The sequence below is a fragment of the Chiloscyllium punctatum genome, chromosome 8, assembly GCF_047496795.1.
Source record: "Chiloscyllium punctatum isolate Juve2018m chromosome 8, sChiPun1.3, whole genome shotgun sequence".
In the NCBI taxonomy this organism is placed as follows: Eukaryota; Metazoa; Chordata; class Chondrichthyes; order Orectolobiformes; family Hemiscylliidae; genus Chiloscyllium; species Chiloscyllium punctatum.
In genome coordinates, this window is record NC_092746.1 from 64784314 (window position 1) to 64803743 (window position 19430).

The 19430-nt window shown below is 40.2% G+C and overlaps 1 protein-coding gene across 2 annotated transcripts in view; it reads left to right on the top strand.

Moving 5' to 3' along the window:
• egfra (epidermal growth factor receptor a (erythroblastic leukemia viral (v-erb-b) oncogene homolog, avian)) overlaps positions 1 to 19430 on the top strand; it is a 276593-nt gene that overhangs the window by 152577 nt on the left and 104586 nt on the right. The window lies entirely within an intron of this gene.

Below are 19430 nucleotides of genomic sequence, written 5' to 3' on the forward strand. Positions count from 1 at the left end.
GCAAAGACATTGAAAACATGTAGCAAACATTTTTCACCCATTAGACGATAATTGCATTGTTAGTGAACCTTAATATGAAATATTACGCACAACTGTAGGCATCATGGGTTTTTAGACATTGTTGTGTGTGAGACAGTAGCTGAGACATATGATTCAGGAAACACCTATAGGAGCTGAAATTATTTGTCTGGAATAAAATACTTCACTTTAAAATACACCCTGAATTAAGAAGTGCAGATTATTGATTTTCAAAGTAAAAGACGTGTGCTCGAGATAAATAGTTTTGACATGAACACATTCCAAATCCAAAGCTGCACAGCATTGTACCCTGATATTCTTTGCATTGTCCACTTTTGAATCTTTTTTTCTTTCCAGCCCTAGCATAGCCCATTCTGTTTCTTGCATCAGCCATTTTTACAGTCACTTCCAATGGGCGAAACTATTTTGGGCCTATTCCTGTAATTTGAGCTGCAGGTTGAATTAATTTCAAGTACATCCTTTGTAGACAGTCAGAATGGAGGCCTTCCTTCCATTTCTTTGGTAGTTTTGAAATCAAACACAATAGGCTGTATTTGTGTCCTGCACCACTTAGCTATTCTTTTCATTTTCACCGCAACCTTTGCTAAATTCAACATGCTTGAAAAGAAAACCTTCCTGGAAATATTTTTCCTAACAAAACTGAAGTTTTTGATATGAATTTGTATAGATATCAGGCCTTGCAGTAGTCTCAAAGTCTGAAGATTGAGATTTTCTACCCTGCTGTAGATCTTTGAATATGTAATCCCAGTTAACACTTCAGATCTGAATATCAAAGGGGTACGGCACTGTCGGTTAAGTCATTTTTTTCAAATGGAAAATTAACTTGAGATCCTATCTTCTTGTCAGTTGGGTGTCAGTAACCCTTCAGCTCTCGTTCAAGATGGAGGGATATTCTCCTGCTGATGTGATAATTAATTATCACTCAACAAACATCGCAACACAGCTCTGATGAAGAGCCATCTCGACTTGAAATGTTGGCTTGCAGTCTCTCCAGGGATGCTTCCTGATCCACTGTGATCTCCAGAATTTGTTGTTTTCAGAATATTCTTCGTATCTGCTGTTTGTGGATTTTCAAGTACTCCACATTCTGCTCCTTCACTTTTTATAATGTTCTTTTCATAATAAACTGAGGGAGTTTTTTTTTACAGTTAAACTGATGGCATGAATTTAAAGACTATGCATCATCTAATTCCTACTTGTGAATAAGAAATTAGAAGGTGCAAATCCATGCAGTTCTTATATATCTCTTTTTGAGATGTTGACCTGGGTGTTCCAAACAGAGATCAAAAGGGTAGAATAGTTACAATATGACATTGCTTTCTTTTTCCAAATGTTACATTATATGTTTTTATCCTATATTCTCACAAGATGCTGCAGTATATTTATAAAGCTGTGCCTTACATTTTTTTTAGGAATATTTAGCTGATCACATTTGGAAGTCAGCACTTGGGCACATTAGAGATTCATTAGCATACTTCAAACCAAAAGAGTGTTAGGTTTGCTTTATTCAGTCTTGAATATTTTATAGAATGCATGTTCACTGCTAAAGGTCACAATGTGGCATGCATCTGTAACTGAGTCCCTTTAGATGCTATGAAGGACCTTTTATCTTTGCATCTCTGAAGTGGAGTGCGATTGGGGTAAGCACATAACTGAATTATTTTTACAACTCCTTTTATGAATTAACAAGAGGATTTTACATAAGAAGGAGATATGAATTCTTTTAACAGCAGATTACAAACTGTACACAACTAACCTGTGCTGACAAAACCAAAACAAATTGTCAATGGTTAGATGTGATTCTGCAAATGGATGGCACTTGCTGGACATTTCTAACTTCACCCCACCTTCGGGTTGACAGACACACACACACACGCAGAGACACAGACATACGCAGACACACGTGTACACACACACACACAAATGTGGCAGTTGTGAAGTTGCCCCACTCTACCACTGCACTGTTGTTACTTTCACACTGACAGAATTTTCATGTAAATCACTAAGTCAAGAACTTAAACTAATTATCCAATGAAGACTAATGAAGTAGTTAATCCTTGTTTAATCACCAACTATGATTTTAACCCTCCTTGACCACACAATTTCCCTTCTTAGCCCATGTTAACTCATGCAGTAAATGGTTCCCTCTTTTTAGGTACTATCTTTCTTGCCATCCTTTTAAATCTGTTATCATCAGCTTCCTCCTCAAAGCTTACATCTTTGCAAACTATTGTCCCAATTCCAATTTCCTGCTTCCCTTAAAAATCTGAGGTGTGTTCCCATCTCTCAAATCTCAGAACTTCATGTTTAATTCCTCCAATTATGTTTTGGTCCTTGCAAAATGTTGCAGTTGTGAGGTTTACAAGATTATATTGGGAATGTACATTAAAATTATTGTAATTGAAGGGAGGTGATGTGACTTGTTCTGAAGTCTGCCTGACAGCCAGAATGATATGATTTTTAGAGGTAAAAGGAAGCCAGCGAAGTGATTGCTGGGCCTCTTGCTGAGGTATTTGTATCATCGATAGTCACAAGTGAGGTGATGGAAGACTGGAGGTTGGCTACCGTGGTGCCGCTGTTTAAGAAGGGCGGTAAGGGTAAGCCAGGGAACTATAGACCAGTGAGCCTGACGTCGGTGGTGGGCAAGTTGTTGGAGGGAATCCTGAGGGACAGGATGTACATGTATTTGGAAAGGTAATGACTGATTAGGGATAGTCAGCATGGCTTTGTGCGTGGCACATAATGTCTCACAAACTTGATTGAGTTTCTTGAGGAAGTAACAAAGCGGTACAGTTAATAAGTTTGCAGATGACATCAAAATTGAAGGTGTAGAGGACTGCGAAGAGGGTTACCTCAGATTACAACAGAATCTTGACCAGATGGGCCAATGGACTGAGAAGTGGCAGATGGAGTTTAATTCAGATAAATGTGAGGTGCTGCATTTTGGGAAAGCAAATCTTACCAGGACTTATATACTTAATGGTAAGGTCCTAGGAAATGTTGCTGAACAAAGAGACCTTGGAGTGCAGGTTCATAGCTCCTTGAAAGTGGAGTCACAGGTAGATAGGATAATGAAGGCGGCGTTTTCTTTATTGCTTTCCTTTATTGGTCAGAGTATTGAGTACAGGAGTTGGGAGGTCATGTTGTGGCTGTACAGGACATTGGTTGGACCACTGTTGGAATATTGTGTGCAGTTCTGGTCTCCTTCCTAACAGAAAGATGTTGTGAAACTTGAAAGGGTTCAGAAAAGATTTACAAGGATATTGCCAGGGTTGAGGGATCTGAGCTATAGGGAGAGGCTGAACAGGCTGGGGCTGTTTTCTTTGGAGCATCGGAAGGTGAGGGGTGACCTTATGAAGGTGTACAAAATAATGAGGGGCATGAATAGGGTAAATAGACCAAGTCTTTTTCTGGGGTCAGGGCGTTTAGAACTAGAGGGCATAGGTTTAGGGTGAGAGGGGAAAGATATAAAAGAGACCTAAGGGGCAACTTTTTCACGCGGAGGGTGGTACGTGTATGGAATGAGCTGCCAGAGGAAGTGGTGGAGGCTGGTACAATTGCAACATTTAAAAGGCATTTGGATGGGTATATGAATGGGGAGGGTTTGGAGGTATATGGGGTGGGTGCTGGCAGGTGGGACTAGATTGTGTTGGGATATCTGGTCAGCATGGACGGGTTGGACCGAAGGGTCTGTTTCCATGCTGTACATCTCTATGACTCTATGAAGACTCAGATTGTTTAACTGAGACACTTGAGGTATTTAATACTTGAAGGCAATGGCAGCATTCTCGGTGCTTGCGGTGAGTAAACTGAGTCTCCAAAGTCCCCCACAAAAAATTGAGAATATCACGTTGTAAACAGTGTGTTTTAAACTGTCCATGTTATAGTACCCAAGAAGCAATGGAGGATTGTCAACTTCAGGTCAGTGTGAGCCTTTTAGTGTAAATCATGCATGTGTTGGTAGGATCAGCCTGTCTGAAACGATTGTGCTGTGTCTGAGTCATACTGTGTGATAGCCCTGACATTGCAGTGAGAAGTTGATGATCCTTACTCTTGCTGAGTCCAGGTGTTTGTTCATCTTCATTCGGCACTGGAATGAAGGGTCTGTTCCCGTGCTGTACATGTGTATGACTCTCTGACTTGAATGACATTGAAGTCAATTTGTTGATGTCTTGTAAATGAATTCAAGTTATTCACATTGATAAGGCGAGTGGCTAATTAATGCATTATTTCTTGATTAGACTGTTTACAAAAAGAATGTCAAGAAGGATTTTCTTAACTTTTCTTAGCTTAGTGCTTTGCAATTATTACAGTCCACCTGAACAGACTCATTGATCATCCATTTAACCTCATCTCTTTTATTTTACAATGTATTACCCTTTGACTATGCACTTAGATGTCAGCCTACATTATCTACCCAAGTCCTGAAAGGAGCTGAAAAAGTAACCGTACGATTTCAAGGTGAACAGATGAAGATATAAAAATAGAGGACAGGAAAAGACTATTAGCTAAGAACCAGTTTCAGTTTGAAATGAGAACACCTATAGAGATCTGCTTTTGGCCTTTGAAATAAAGACTTCAGAAACTCACAGAATTGTTATGGGGCAGGAGGAGGACATTTGGCCTGCCATGTCTGCACTGACTTTCTGAGCACTTTCATTTATTGCTGATCTCCTGTCTTTTCCCCATGGCCCTGTGCATTCTTTCTATTTAAATAATCATCTCTTGTCCTGTTGAGTGCCTTACTTTCAATCTGCCTCCACTGCAGTTCCAGGCGGTGCATTCCGTCCCCTCTGTTCACTCATCACATTTGCTTCATTTGCAAGACACTTTAAATCTGTGCCCCAGAACATTTGATTTATGTTTGATCAAGGTAGTCTGGAGAGGACTAGTTAATATAAGTCATGTGTTTGTAGAATTGGGTTTCATACCAGAAGATAATTATTTTCATGGGATCAATGACCTCTGGAGAAAATTGTCATTACATAAAGTGAACATGGCATTGAAAAGAAAGCTAAATGAGAGTTGGTTCAAGCTCCAGCGCAGGGATTTGAGGATATAATCTTGGTAGATTTTACGTTGGTGTCTGCATGATTTATTGCTTAGTCACTGTGATTTTCTGAAACTTGACATTAGTTAAATCAGTGAGGAATTTCCCAGCACTATTAAGTTGGCCGAAGATGTTGTTTTTCTTTCGGCTTTCCCAGGAGATTGTATGGTTAGCTGGAGGGAAGTGGTTGGATGGTTCTGCAGAAGTTATACTATGAGAGCACAATGTAGGCTCAAAGGACCAGCTGGTATTTACTTATCCTTCCTTTTTCATATGTTTGTAATAAAATAGTCACCGAAAGTGAGGAGAGGGTTATGTAGAAATATGTTCATGCAAGGAATTGTTAAAGTATGGAATGCTGTTCGACAGGATGTGGTTAAGCAGAGACCCATTACTTTTCATGGCAGATAACTGGTTGAAGGAAAAGAAGATAACAGGGCTTTGAGGAGAGAGTGGGGTTATGTGATTATCTGTGGAGTACAGTCCTAAACAGCCAGTAGAACTATGATGTTTGTAAATCCTTCTTTCACCTACATTTTCAATTAGAGTAAATTTATAAACTGCACCACTAGAATGAAGTTGGAATGGAGGAGAAAATTGTGGATTTAAGAAAATTTAGTATAGTGTGGAAAATGTGCATTTTCTGAATGGAATTTCAACAGTTCTGAATTGCGAATTCAAAGCTTGCAGAATGAAGTTCAGTATAGAACTGTAGGATTTATAGCACAGAAGGCAGGCAGAGAGTTCTCCTGCCTTTTTTTTTTCTGGGCTGGATGTTTGCCAGAGCCAGTCAGTATAACCACCTCTGCTTTGCTGCTTCCACCTCTGTCCTCTTCAAGAACAGAATTTTTTAACTTCACTTATTAAAATGCATCATAATTTTGGACAGCTCTATTTTGTCTTCTTGTAGTCGCCTTTGCGTCAGTGACAATCATCCCAGATTCTTGTGTCTCGCCTCACAATTTTCTTTTTGTTTGGCTTCTGCATCATCCTGCTAAATCTATTCAGTCTATGACTTTTTTACTTAGGGTATCAAAGGCTGCGTTCTATATTCTAACTGCAACTTGCCCAGTGGCTTGCATACATGAATTGTTTCTTCATGTCTGTTTTAATCCATGTTCCATTTAATAAACTTACTTGGCCATGCTCGCTTCAACTCTGTTTGTAGCACTCTCGCCTGTGAACTCCAAGGTTGGGGATTCAAGCCAAGTCGGCTTGAGCACAAAACACACGTGTGACACCTGAGTACAGTACCGAAGGAGCAGTGCACTGCCTGATGTTCTGTCTTTCAGATGAACATTAAATTAAGATACAATCTGCTTGCATGGGTTGGTGGTAAAGATCCTATGGCTCCATTTCAGTGAAGAGCAGAGGCAATGTCCTGTCCTTTATTTAATTCTCAGTCATTGCTGTTTGGAGAAATTCACTGAGCATCTACATTGTGTACTAACTAACAGTTCCCTGATATACAGTATTTCAAAAAGGTACTTCATTGGCCATAAAGCTCTTTGAGATATGTGGTGGTAATGAAATGTGCTGTGTAAATGTAAGACTCTCTGCATTCCGATCTTCTTTTTCCATTGTTTCCTTTCTATTCATTCCTTCTAGTCTTTTCCTTTTCAACTTTTTTTTTCTATTCAATTCTAATTTTCTATCATCTTGTTAATAGCTTAATGGCCTAACTACCAACTCTTGCAACTTAAGCCAAACTCTGTAATATTCATACACATTTGTTCATGTGTGATTTTTAAGTATACTTCACATGTACCGTAAATGTATATATCAAACAGCTTACTGTCCACTTTTCTACTTTTACAACGTACTCCTGAATTTTTCAAACAAACCCCTTTTGAAGCACCATCTTGAATATCTACTGAATATTCAGGCCTGCTGCGTCTACTGTGTTCCCTTTCAAGAGTCATTTCATAAGCAAAGAACTCAAAAACATATCTTTAAATGAACTATGTATATCCTGCTTAAGTTACGCATTGCTTAAATGTTTCACTGATTTCCATGACAATTACAGCACAGAAGGAAGCCAGGCAGCCTGCTATGTCTGGGCTGGATCCCCGTGGATCAAATCACTTAGTGCTACTACTCACTGCTCTCCCTGTAGCTCTGCATGTTCAGTTTTATCAATAATACATGAATATTTTGACATGTCTTTTTGCTTATGTCATAAATTTTTATAATGGACCAAGTTCAATTAATTCAGAGTTCCGAAATGAATATTAATTAACCAAATGGTGAAAATAAATTATCAATTTGCACGACCGACATTTTGTATTTTATTTCTACCATATAATTGTACAAAATTAAATTGCGAGAACAGCTTATTTTGAGCCATATCAAATGTCTCAGAAGGAACCTCCCTGCTGGATTATCTGGCTAAACTAGTTTTTATAATTGTTGGGTGAATATTTCTGATCATCATTGGTCATTGCAATCTTCTCAACTATGCCGCTCTGTGATCAAGATTGTAAAATCAAAAACACAATGAGATCATCTTAGTTTTTTTTTGCTTTTAAGTGTTGGTTTCATTGAGATTTTGAAGGAGATGCCATGCAGGTACCCTGACATTTGCCCTGCCAGACAAGAGAAATTTGATGCCCACATTGTGGGCAGGAACCTGGAGGTCATGCTGGGCAGGGTATCTTCCCTTTCCTGGACTAGCAGAGATGGCAACAAAATCAGACTAGAGTCTGAGATGGCAACCCAGGTTAGTGCAATCCCATGTTAGAGGACAGCACAGTAGGAAGAAGATCATGACCATCTCCACCAGGGAAGGGCCACCACCTTCACTCCAATACTCCACACTCACTCTACCACTGTTACAGCGGTCACCCACCCCTCCAACCCAAAGTACATGCCCTACTACTCTCACTATTGCCCACAAGTTCCTTCCTCAGTTGCTCTCACCCATTCAACCCCAACAGCACTGAAATATACAAAAGAGCTGTGGATGCTGAATCTGAAAGAAAAACTGACATTGCTGGTGAAACTCAGCAGGTCTGACAGCATCTGTGGGAAGAAAGCAGAGTTGACGTTTCGGATCCAGTGACTCTTCATCAGAACTATTCAGCAGCACTAACCTTCATACTGTCTGCACTACCTACTCACTCACTCACTCACTCAGGGCACCTCCCCCTTTCGACCAGAAAAAACGGCTGTGCCACCCATTTTCTTTCTCTCTCTCTCTCTCTCTCTCTCTCTCTCTCTCTCTCTTCCTCTCCCTCTCCAGGGTATAAAAAGAAAAAAGGGCAGAGTAGGTACTGCAGCTGCTGGAGATTAGAGACAAGATTAGAGTGGTGATGGAAAAGCAAAGCGAGTCAGGCAGCATCTGAGGAGCAGGGAAATCGACATTTCGGGCAAAAGCCCTTCATCAGGAATGGACCCTGACGTGACCTGAATAAGGAGTGCTGACAGCCATCCCTGCTTTGTGTCTGCACTAAACAGCAAGCCATTGCTGCAGTACTGGTGAGCCTGGACTGAGGGGGCAATACACAAAATGCAAGGCAAGGATGCTGTGCAAATCCAGGAAATACTCCTCATTGAATGAGGCAGGTGGCCTCTGGCCAACAATTGCAGACAAGGCAGGACATCATTGGCTCGGCTCTTGACTGAAGTTGTTGGGATGGCACTTAATCACTTAATTGGTGCCTGGTTCAATAAGCTTTCTGCTGGTGGGAGACATGCCACAATTATTGCACAAAGCACTAAATCCTGGCTGTAAGTGTTTCTTTTATTTGTTGTTATTAGCGCATTTCTATTTTCTCCCTTCCTGTTACATTCAGATGGCTCTTATGAAGCAATTGACGTCTATTCTGGACACAGACTTTGATGACCTTTCACAGATCTGTGGCTCCTTTGGTCCCTCTCCCCAGCCCCCACCCCCACCCCCACCAACCTCCACCCCCTTTTAAATTGGCTTACAAACTTGTACTTCCATTTTCCTTCTGTCCTGATGAAAGATCGTTGAACTGTAACTTTCCTTCCTTGGAGAAGTGTGGATTTGGAGAAGTAAGAAAGTTGAGAAAACACGACAAAGCTGAAAAGATTGGAAATTTGACATTGAAAGCATATTTCCCGGTGTTCCCTCAAAGCTTTAAACGCTGACTTCAGATTCTTGCTATTGAGTGGCGACATCTTGTTTCCTTGCATTTTCATTTCAATAAAACTCTGTTTTCCTTATTTCTATCCCACATCGGGTTCTTTCCTTCCCTCCAAAACAAAATGGAACCGGTTAATATAACAATCATGTAAGAGGGTCCTTGGAAACTCCCCTATTGCTTGTCCCAACCTTTATCCAACCCTGAATCACCACAGGGTCCCTACATGCTCCATAGACATCATCCTTCTTTCAAATGTGTTCACAAACAAGTCAGCATCAGCAAGCCACCTGTTTCACTACATCATGCCTCGTCCAGACCAACTCTCAGACCACTTTGGATTTTCAGGGTTTTACTTTGGAGCTCAGCAATTAATAATACTTTGCAAACATCCACATAGCATGGCACCTTTTGACACTTTGGTTTCTTTGCAGTCATTCATTTTGGGCTTATGTGGAGGCTGCCAGGCTCTGAAATTTGCTTTACAATTTTGCACAGAAGAAAGAAAAGGCAGTTTGTCATGGTGGGCAGCACTGGACAATGAAAGGGGTGGATATAACGCTGCATGATATGGTGCTGTGTTAGTTTCTCACCTATAGCATGTGACAGCACCTTATGTGGCAAACAGACATTACACACATGGACATGCCAGAAAGTCAAAGGCACCCAGTCCTCAGTAGGATCAAGAAGGACCACAGTCAGTCAAGGGGGATGTCTGAATCTAGTCCATGGGGTTGGCTACGGTCTGTGATGGTGTTTGGTTCTACTGGAGATCTGTGTCTTTGTGTTTGGAGATTGGACTGTGGCCAGTCTTGCAGATCCATTGTAACCTTTCTGAGGATTATACATAGCTCAGTCACGGTGCTGCAGAGACATCAGTCTGGTGGGTGCTCCCTGCAGTGTGATGAGGGAGAGATCTGAAGATGCTGGAATGGATGGATGCAGTTAATGGGGATGCAGGAGCAGGAGGGATGATGACATAGCCTCAGTGAGCAGGTTGGAAGTGCAGAGGGAGCAAAGGTTAATAATTTGGGAGGTTGGAGTGGATGAGAGCTGTTGTATGGATTTGACATATGCAATTATTATAGTCCGTGAACATTAATAATAGCATGTGCATTGGCAGAGATTGAGTAAATGGTGGCCTTGTGAGTGGGAGTTGGCAGAGAGAAGACAGTGGCACATATCCATGCAGAAAATAATTAATCGTCTTCCTGCATTTCTGGGCATTCCTTTTAACCCAGACCCAGCTCTAACCCAGGTGTAGCTTCCTTTGCCGTTCAGTGGGGAAAAGGACAGCCGTCCTCTTGACCACCCTGTTCAGCAGCAACTCCAGGCCCCTGTCTGAGAAACTGGGAACAAGCCATCCTTTCAGGCCAATGTCCTCCTTGATAATGGTTGCGCATTACAGTGTCTGAAGTGGTGTGCAGCTGGGCTTCAAAGATGGCTCCAGCAGTGTGAATGCAGTAAGGTACTGCAGTGGGCAGCATTTCTACCTGTGCTGTCCTGTGTCAGAAATGTCACTGCAAGCTGAGGCAGAGTGGGCACCATTACAAAGCACTCAAACTGAAAATGGGAAAATTATGCCCTTTGTTTCTCTGCCACGATGTGCCTGAATTACTGAATATTTCCAGCACTTTTGTCTCTGATTTCCAACATTTGCAATATTTTGTTGTTGTAGTCGTTACTGACAAGTCATAAAGGTCTACAACAAAGAAAAAGGCCTTTCAGCCCATTGAGTCTGTGTTGGTCAAAATCAGCCACCTAACTGTTGGAATGCCATTTTCCAGCACCACCTTCATTTTCTTGCAAAGCTGTTGGTTTTAATTTCAATAGGCAACTGCTTACAGTTCTCCAAACTCAGTAAGTCACTCTTGAATAATCCCTAAGTCAGTGAAAATGTTTGTGTTTTGACTATTTGACATCTTGAAATGCACCCAACTTCTTGGTAGCAAAGCTGCTTGCATGTCAGCAGCAACATTCCAGACTGACTATAAGATTTCTCAAGTTACTATATTGTTATTGATTTCCTATTACACACACGGTGGATTGAGAATGAAACATTTTCTCACACATTGTAACTGTCACCTTTTCACCAAACACTGAGATTTATCAATTTTCTTTTTGTTTGCTACTTCCCATTATTTTCTCTTCAGCTATATATTTTGTATATTTATTGTGAGATCGCCAAATTTTTCCTACCTCAGACATTAAATAAACTGACCTGTGATTAACCAGGTTAGGTCTTGCACTCTTGAAAATAGATATTATGATGTTGGCTGCACTCTGATCCTAAAGAAAAGACCCATTCTCAATAGAACCTGAAATGTAATTGACATTTTCTGTCCTCTTTCTTCTCCTGTTTTTTGGGGCAATGAATCTGATCAGTTCCGAGCTTTTGTCCTCACGTGTACAGTAATTACTTGGGCAAACCTTTTATCTCATTTATTATAATCATAATGTATTGTACATCTTATGTAATAAAGTAATTTTTCTGGTACCAAAGATTTAGGAGAAATATAGGTCAGTTGATCCATTGAGTCTACACTGCTATTCAGTAAGATCATGTCTGGTCTGAGTATGGTCTCTGATCCATTTCCCTGTCTGTCCCCATTATCCTTGGCTCCCTTGTCCATCCAAAATCTGTCCAACTCAGCCTTGAGTGAATTCAACAACTCACTGCTTTCTAGGAAGAGAGTCCCACAGACTAACGAACTGTTGAGAGACAAGAAAAACTCATCTTCTTCTTAAAAGGGAGACCTGAAACTGTGCCCCCTAGTTTTCATCTCTTTAAAATGAAATATCCCTCCAGTGCCCACCCCATCAAATCGCCTCAGAAAATTATGTTTCAATTAAATCACCTCTTGTTCTACTAAATTCAAATGCGTACAGGTCAAAACTTTCTTAAAATAAGCCATCCATTCCATGAGGGAGCTGTAGGAACCTTTTCTGAACTGCTTCTAATGTAATTGTATTCTTTTTTTTAAAGAGACCAAACTGTTCACAATACACCAGCTGTGGTGTCACCAAGGATCCATACAGCTGCATAAAAACTTACTTATTTTAATATTGATCACTTTCTGCACTACCCACAACTGTTTTTGTCAGCAAACTTGCTAATCAGACAGTTTTCATCCACATCATGTATACACATTACAGATAGTAGAGGTCCCAGCATTGATCCTTGTGGAACACTGCTGGTCACAGACCAGTCAGAAAAACACTCCTCCACAACCACCCTCTCTCTTCCATGACCAAGCCAATGCTGCATCCAACTTACCAACTCACTGTGGATCCCATCTGACTTAATTGTCTGGACCAACCTCCCATGAGGGACCTTGTCAAATGCTTTCGTAAAGTCCATGTGTTTTTAACCGATTTATATATTTGTGGAAAAAATACTCTTGACATCTGCTTTTATATTTACTACCCAGAGTTCTGTCTTACACTGCTTTTTATCCTTTCTACTCAGTCTTTGCTGGTCCTTAATAAAAAGCTGCCTGATCTTCTGACCTGCTAGCAATCATTTTGTAATATTAATGTAATTAGTCAACTGAGAAGTATAGTTGGGTATTGACTCTATACATTGCTGTGCAATAAATACCAAGCAAATGAACAGTCCCAAATTACTGTTGCCTGCGTTTTGTTGTCTGAAAATTTAACCGAAGTAGGCTGTTTACTTACATTCTAGGATTGCATCAATTTGACAAAAGTGAGAAATCAATAGTCACTTTAATATTGTTTCACGAGTGGAAAAATAGTACACTGTAAAAGTTTACATTTTACAATTATTTACAGCTGAATAACGTAAGAGCTATTATTTTCCTTTTCCTGGCAACTATGACTGGACTCCTTTAACAGTGACTATTTCAAGCAACAGGTTACAGGCATAAAAGGCTCTAGCTAAAAGAATCATACAACCTTTAATGCATGAAGCCCTAAAAATGCAGAACTCTGCAGTTAACTAATATATTCAACTTAATCATACATTGTCAGCATGAACCATAAACCACAGACACAGCTCTAGCCCCTGACAATCCTGTGGTTATAAACATGAACAGTCTTGTCACTCACTGTTTTTAAAAAAAAGGGGTGATAATTACAATGCTCTGCACTGTTCCTTGTCAATCTACCAGATTTTATTGGGCCTTTATTGTTTACAGTGTTTGGTAAGAAGGCAGAACTTCAATAAAATCACAAGTATTAAAAGGAAGGAGGGAAAATTGCTTTGACGCAGGAGGTGTTTTAATATGGAATTCTCAGTCACAAACTACCGTTGAAGCAGAGTCTATATATTGCTTTCAAAGGAAATTGGTTGCATTCTGAGAAAAGGGATATCAGTGAATAGAAATAGAGGAGGTGACTGATATGGATTAAATCAATAGGTGGACTGAATGCCTAATTCTGTTCATAATGTAATAATTTTACCCCATTTTTACAAATTTTACAATTTTTCTCTGTAGTCCATATTAGATTGCTGCCTTACGTTGGTAATGGTTTTGCACTCCTTTAACTCACTCAAGTAGCCATTCTTCATGTATAAACATGAAGTGTTTTAGCAGATTGTTGTGAAATAGGAGAATAGTGTTAACTGATACCAATCTCTTCTATAAACAGAAACTGCTAGACAGTGGGCAAGAATAGGAATCCCTGCATGTTTTCTCCCCCCCTTTCCCATTTGGAAACTGTTGAGAATAATTGTATAGTTAAATGAGTTAATTAAGTACAGACTAGAAATCCAACCTGGACAATTTTGGTTTGTATTTTTGAGGGTTTGAAAGTCTGGTGGTCTACACATTTATAAGGCCATAACAAAAGCAGTTTTTGTTAATTAACTCACGAATGGCTGTTTCATTCTCCAACCACTACCACCTCGAACCCCCGCACTCCTCCATCACACATGCACCCACATGTGATTGTTACTGTTGAGTTCTTTGTTTTTGTGTGGTGCATACTCTGGGTATGTCCTTGGAAGTGCAAGCAGTGGGCATGGATGTGGATTGGAGCATGGGCTGGTATGTGGTCATCAATAAGACCTTTTCAAACAGCTCCTTCATGCAAACTTTGGTTCACAACTCTGAAAAGCTAGGAAACCTGAGTCCTCAAGAAACTAGCATGACTTCATAAAAATGGTAGTGAACAAGGAGATTTCAGCACTAGAGTGTTGCCATCTGGCTAAGGTCATGTCCTTCTCTCATGCCAATGAAGTTGAAGGTGCTGGGATTGGGAGTAGAGGAACGGAATGGAAGTCCCATCTATCACTTGAAAGCTTCACTGAGTCTCCCAACTCCACAACCTCCAACCCAGCCCATGGCGTGGAATATCATGAGCTGTTTTTGTTACTGCATTTGAAAACTTTGCCCATGCTTGATTCAGTTTGGACTCCAGTGTATGAAGCCTATTCCTCATGGTGATTGGCTATTATCATGGGAAATATTAATCTAAAGCCCAGGGACAAGAAATGCTTTGTTTGAACCTCTGTGGTAATGTTCTGCCTGCAGGGTTTCAATTATCAAATGATTAAGAAGTAAGTTTTGTGGTTGTTCTAGTTACAATAATTGGTCACTTGTGTGTGGAATCTGGTTGTACAGATATTTTTCAGCTATGTGTTGAATCAGATGCTTTGCTGATTTAGCTTTATCTCCATTGCTATCATTTTTAAAAAAGAGTTACAATCAATAGTTACAACTAAAGTTTGTATTTCACTCTCAAATTGGTTTTAGAAACAAGTTATTTAGTATTGTGTGATACCCCTCAGTCCTAAAATAAGAACATGGATTACTTGGACGTACAAAGCGAAACACCAGTTATTGTAGTTATTGCTAGTTGGCACAGCTGGTGTCTTTTCAAAGATTTGAAGTCGTTTTTTATTAAAATGTGGAGAAAGTTCAAATACAGCGAAAACCAAGAGGCCACCTTTGAGCATGTAGCTTCAAGCACTTTACGCATGTTGGCTGTAAAGGTAAAACTATAGCTGTAAATATAAAGTAAATTGCTTTCTGATCATGTTCTTTTATCTTCCACACGTTCTGATGTGTTTAAGGCATTCATGTCTGAGATTCACACCTGGAGTATTGTGTGCAGGTTTTAACACCATAACGCATTGGACCAGAAATTAGGCCATTCAGCCCATCGAGTCTGCACCACTATTTAATTATGGCTGATAAGTTTCTCAACCCCATTCTCCCACTTTCTCTCTGTAACTCTTGATCCCCTTGATACTCAAGTACCTATCTATCTCAGCCTTGACTATACTCCATGACCTGGCCTCCACAGCCCACTGTGGCAATGAATTCCATAGATTCTGGCTGAAGAGGTTTCTCCTTATCTCTGTTCTAAAAGGTCTTCCCTTTACTCTAAGATCCTTGGGTCCCAGTCTCTCCTACCAATGGAAACATCTACTCTGAACAGGCATTTCAATGTTCTGTAATTCTCAGTTAGATCCCCCTCATCCTTCTAAACTCCATCGTGTATAGACCCAGAGACATCAAACGTTCTTCATATATTAAGCTTTTCGTTCCTCGGACCATTTGCATGAACCTCCTCTGATCACACTCCAGGGCCAATGCATCCTTCTTGAGATATGGGGCCCAAAACATTGCATAATACTTAATATGGTGGTCTGACCAGAGCCTTATAGAGCCTCAGAAGTACATCCCTGCTTTTATATTCAAGTCCTCTCAAAACAAATGCCATCATTGCATTTGCCTTCCTCACTACTGACTCAACCTGCAAGTTTACCTTGAGAGAATCCTGGACTAGAACTCCCAAGTCTCGTTGCACTTCTGACTTCTGAATTTTCTGCATATTTAGAAAATAGTCCACATCTCTGTTCTTCCTACAAAGTGTATGACCTCACACTTTCCCACATTGTACTCTATCTGCAACTTCTTTGCCCATTCTCCTAACCTGTCCAAATCTATCTGCAACCTTCCCACCTCCTCAATGCTATCTGTCGCTCTACCTATTTTTGGATCATCTGCAAATATAGCCAAAATGTCCTCAGTTCCTTCATCTAGATCATTAATGTATAAAGTGAAAAGTTGTGGTCCCAACACTGAGCCTCACGGAATACTACTTCTCACCAGCTGCCATATTGAGAAGGACCCTTTTTATCCCCACTTTCTGTTTTCTGCTATACAGTAAAGCATCTAGCCATGCCAGCAACGTGCCTCTAACACCATGGGCCTTTATCTTACTCAGTAGCCTCCTGTGCGGCACCTTGTCAAAAGCCTTCTTGAAGTCCAGGTAGATAATATCCTTTGGTTCTCCTTGGTCTAACCTGCTCATTACATCCTCAAAGAATTCTAGCAGATTAGTCAGGCATGACCTCCCTTAATGAATCCATGCTGACTTTGCCTTATTTTACCATACACTTCCAAGTATTCAGAAATCTCGTTCTTCACAATGGATTCTAGGATCTTACCCACAATCAAGATGAGGCTAATCAGTCTGTAATATTTCTTCTTTTGCCTAACTCCTTTTTTAAACAGGGATGTCACATTAGCAATTTTCCAGTCCTCTGGGACCCTCCCTGATTCTAGCGATTACTGAAAGATCGCCACTAGTGCATCTACTATCTCTTCAGCTGTCTCCCTTTTGGTCTCCTTCTCTGAGACAGGATGTTCTGGCTGTGGAGGAAGTGCACCAAGTCTGATTCCTGGGATGGCAGGATTGACAGATAAAGAGATACTGGATCAGCTCTGGCTATATGGACTGGAGTTTAGAAGAATTAGGGGGATCTCACAGAAATCTATCAATTTATAACAAGACCAGACAGGGTAAATGCAGGAAAGATATTTCCAATAGTTAGGGAGGTCAAAACCAGGGGTCACAGTTTAAGATATGGGATAGGCCATTTTGGACTGAGATGAGGAGAAAAGTCTTCTCCCAGATACAAATGAGCCTGTTGACTTCTCTGCCATAGAAAGTGGTTGAGGTCAAAACATTGAATGTTTTCAAGAAGGAGTTAGATATAATTCTTAGGGCAAAATGACCAAAAGGTATGGAAAAGCACAGCAGGTCAGACAGCATCCAAGGAGCAGGAGAATTGACGTTTTGGGCATAAGCCCTTCGTCAGGAAACATCTTCCCAATATCTACTCTGACCAGGCCATTCACTATTCTGCAACTTTCAATTAGATCCTCCCTCTGATCTCCAGCATCTTCAGTCCTCACTTTCAACTACAGATCAAAGGGTATGGGGAGTGAACAGGAACGGATGGTTGAATGGTTAGCTATTGAATTGTGAGCATATTGAATGGGTGGGGGCAGGCTTGAAATGTCAAATGGTCTACTTCAGTTCCTATTTGCTTTGTTTTTATGTTCATCCATCTTTCTTCTTATTGCTGTTTGAAACACAGCATAAACCAGGAAAGTTGTCTCACTGTATAACGAAAGTAAGAGGAGGATATATTTTGCAAGTGTTGAAACAGTGAATGGCACATCATTTGATTCTAATCAATGCACAGTCTTTCATTTTGTTTTCTCCTGTCTTGATGTGACGTGCTGCATTGGCATGGATAGCTCAGCTTGTACATGAATTCCTATTTATGGCAAAAAATACAATGGTATCTGGGACACTCTACACACAGGCATTGACTGCTTCATGTTTCCTGCCACTTCTCACCAGTTCAATCCAATAAGAGGCTAACTGAGTTATTAAGCCACCTTAACATCAAATGTCCAAAATCCATTTACATATATTGGGAAATCCCTCATATGTTTTGAATAACAGGACACTGCTTTTGGAGTCTGTCCACATGGAAACTGGATCCAAATGTGATAATTTTGGGATGATGGTACCTGTTGGTAACTTGCATATTGCTCCACTAAGGTGCATGTTAATAATAAAGGGGTTTTGCTTGAGGAATTGAGTTGTGAATATTAAAATAAGCTAAAGGATTTTCAAGTGGAACGAAATGCACTTTAACCAATATAGTTTAATGCTGAATGAATTATTTGTACAATACTCAGAGATAAAATTTTTCCCATTTTTACCAAACTCAAACAGGTAACACTTTAGTGTAAAATAGATCAAAATGCTCTCTGGAAAATTGAAATCCCCTAATTTTACAACTATATTTTTCTTACATAAATCGGAGATCTCTCGACATATTTGCTCCTCAGTTTCTCTCTGACTACTGGAGGTGCCTGTAATGAAATCCCTTTCTTATTTCTAATTTCTACCCATATAGTTTCACTGGGTAATCCCTCAGAAATATCCACTCAAATTACAGTAGTAATGTTTTCCTTAATCCCCCTTCTCTCATGCCTCCCTTTGTATTCTTCCTATAGAATCCAAAACCCAGAACGTTGAGCTGCCACTCCAGTCCTTCCCTCAGCCACGTTTCTGTAATAGCTATGACATCCCAGTCCTATGTTCCTATAAATGCTCTGAGTTCATCAGCCTTACCTGTAGGACTCCTTGCACTGAAATAAATGCAGTTTAATTCTTCAGAGTTACCTCGTTCTTTGACTTGCTCTTGTCTGCCTTTCCTAATTAATATTTATTTACCTACAACACTTGCACACGTATTACATATTTTCAAAAGCAATTCATTTGTTGTAAATAATAAAAACTGTTTCAAATGTAATTACTAGTTGACAGCTTACAGCTGTCATTACTCAGTACATGAACACTTGTAGGCATGGCGATGAGATAATTGATTGTACCTGACCCTGACATTCTCTTTTCAAGTGGTAAAAGTGTTACAATTTGTGACATTTGAAACTGGTTATTCTATATATCCCATCGGAAATTTCTTTGAGCAATGGTGATGCTTGGTTCACTGTGAAACTCCAAGAATCAATCCTTTTAAAAATATAATGAAAATGGATCTGCTAGTTAAAGGATGTATGGTCAATGCATTGAACGTTTTTGATCTCAATTCCTGATAGGGACTGTTTTAAGCTCTCGGCTCATACTCTGCTTTATTTCCAACAAGGAAAAATTGACTTCTGAAAATAGTCTACCCTCTATTCTTCTGACCAAAGCTCATAACCTTACAGTTTCCCACCTTGTATTCCATTTGCCACCTCTTTGTCCATTCCTGTAGCCTGTCCAAGTCATTCTGCAGCCACCCTGCTTCCTCAACACTACCAGGCAATCCGTATACCTTTGTGTCATCTGCAAACTTAGCAATAATGCTCTTAGTTCCTTTGACCCCTTTATCCCCAATTTCTGCCACGCTGCCAGTCCTCGACACCAGTGCTTTGTCCCTAATGGGCTCTCTT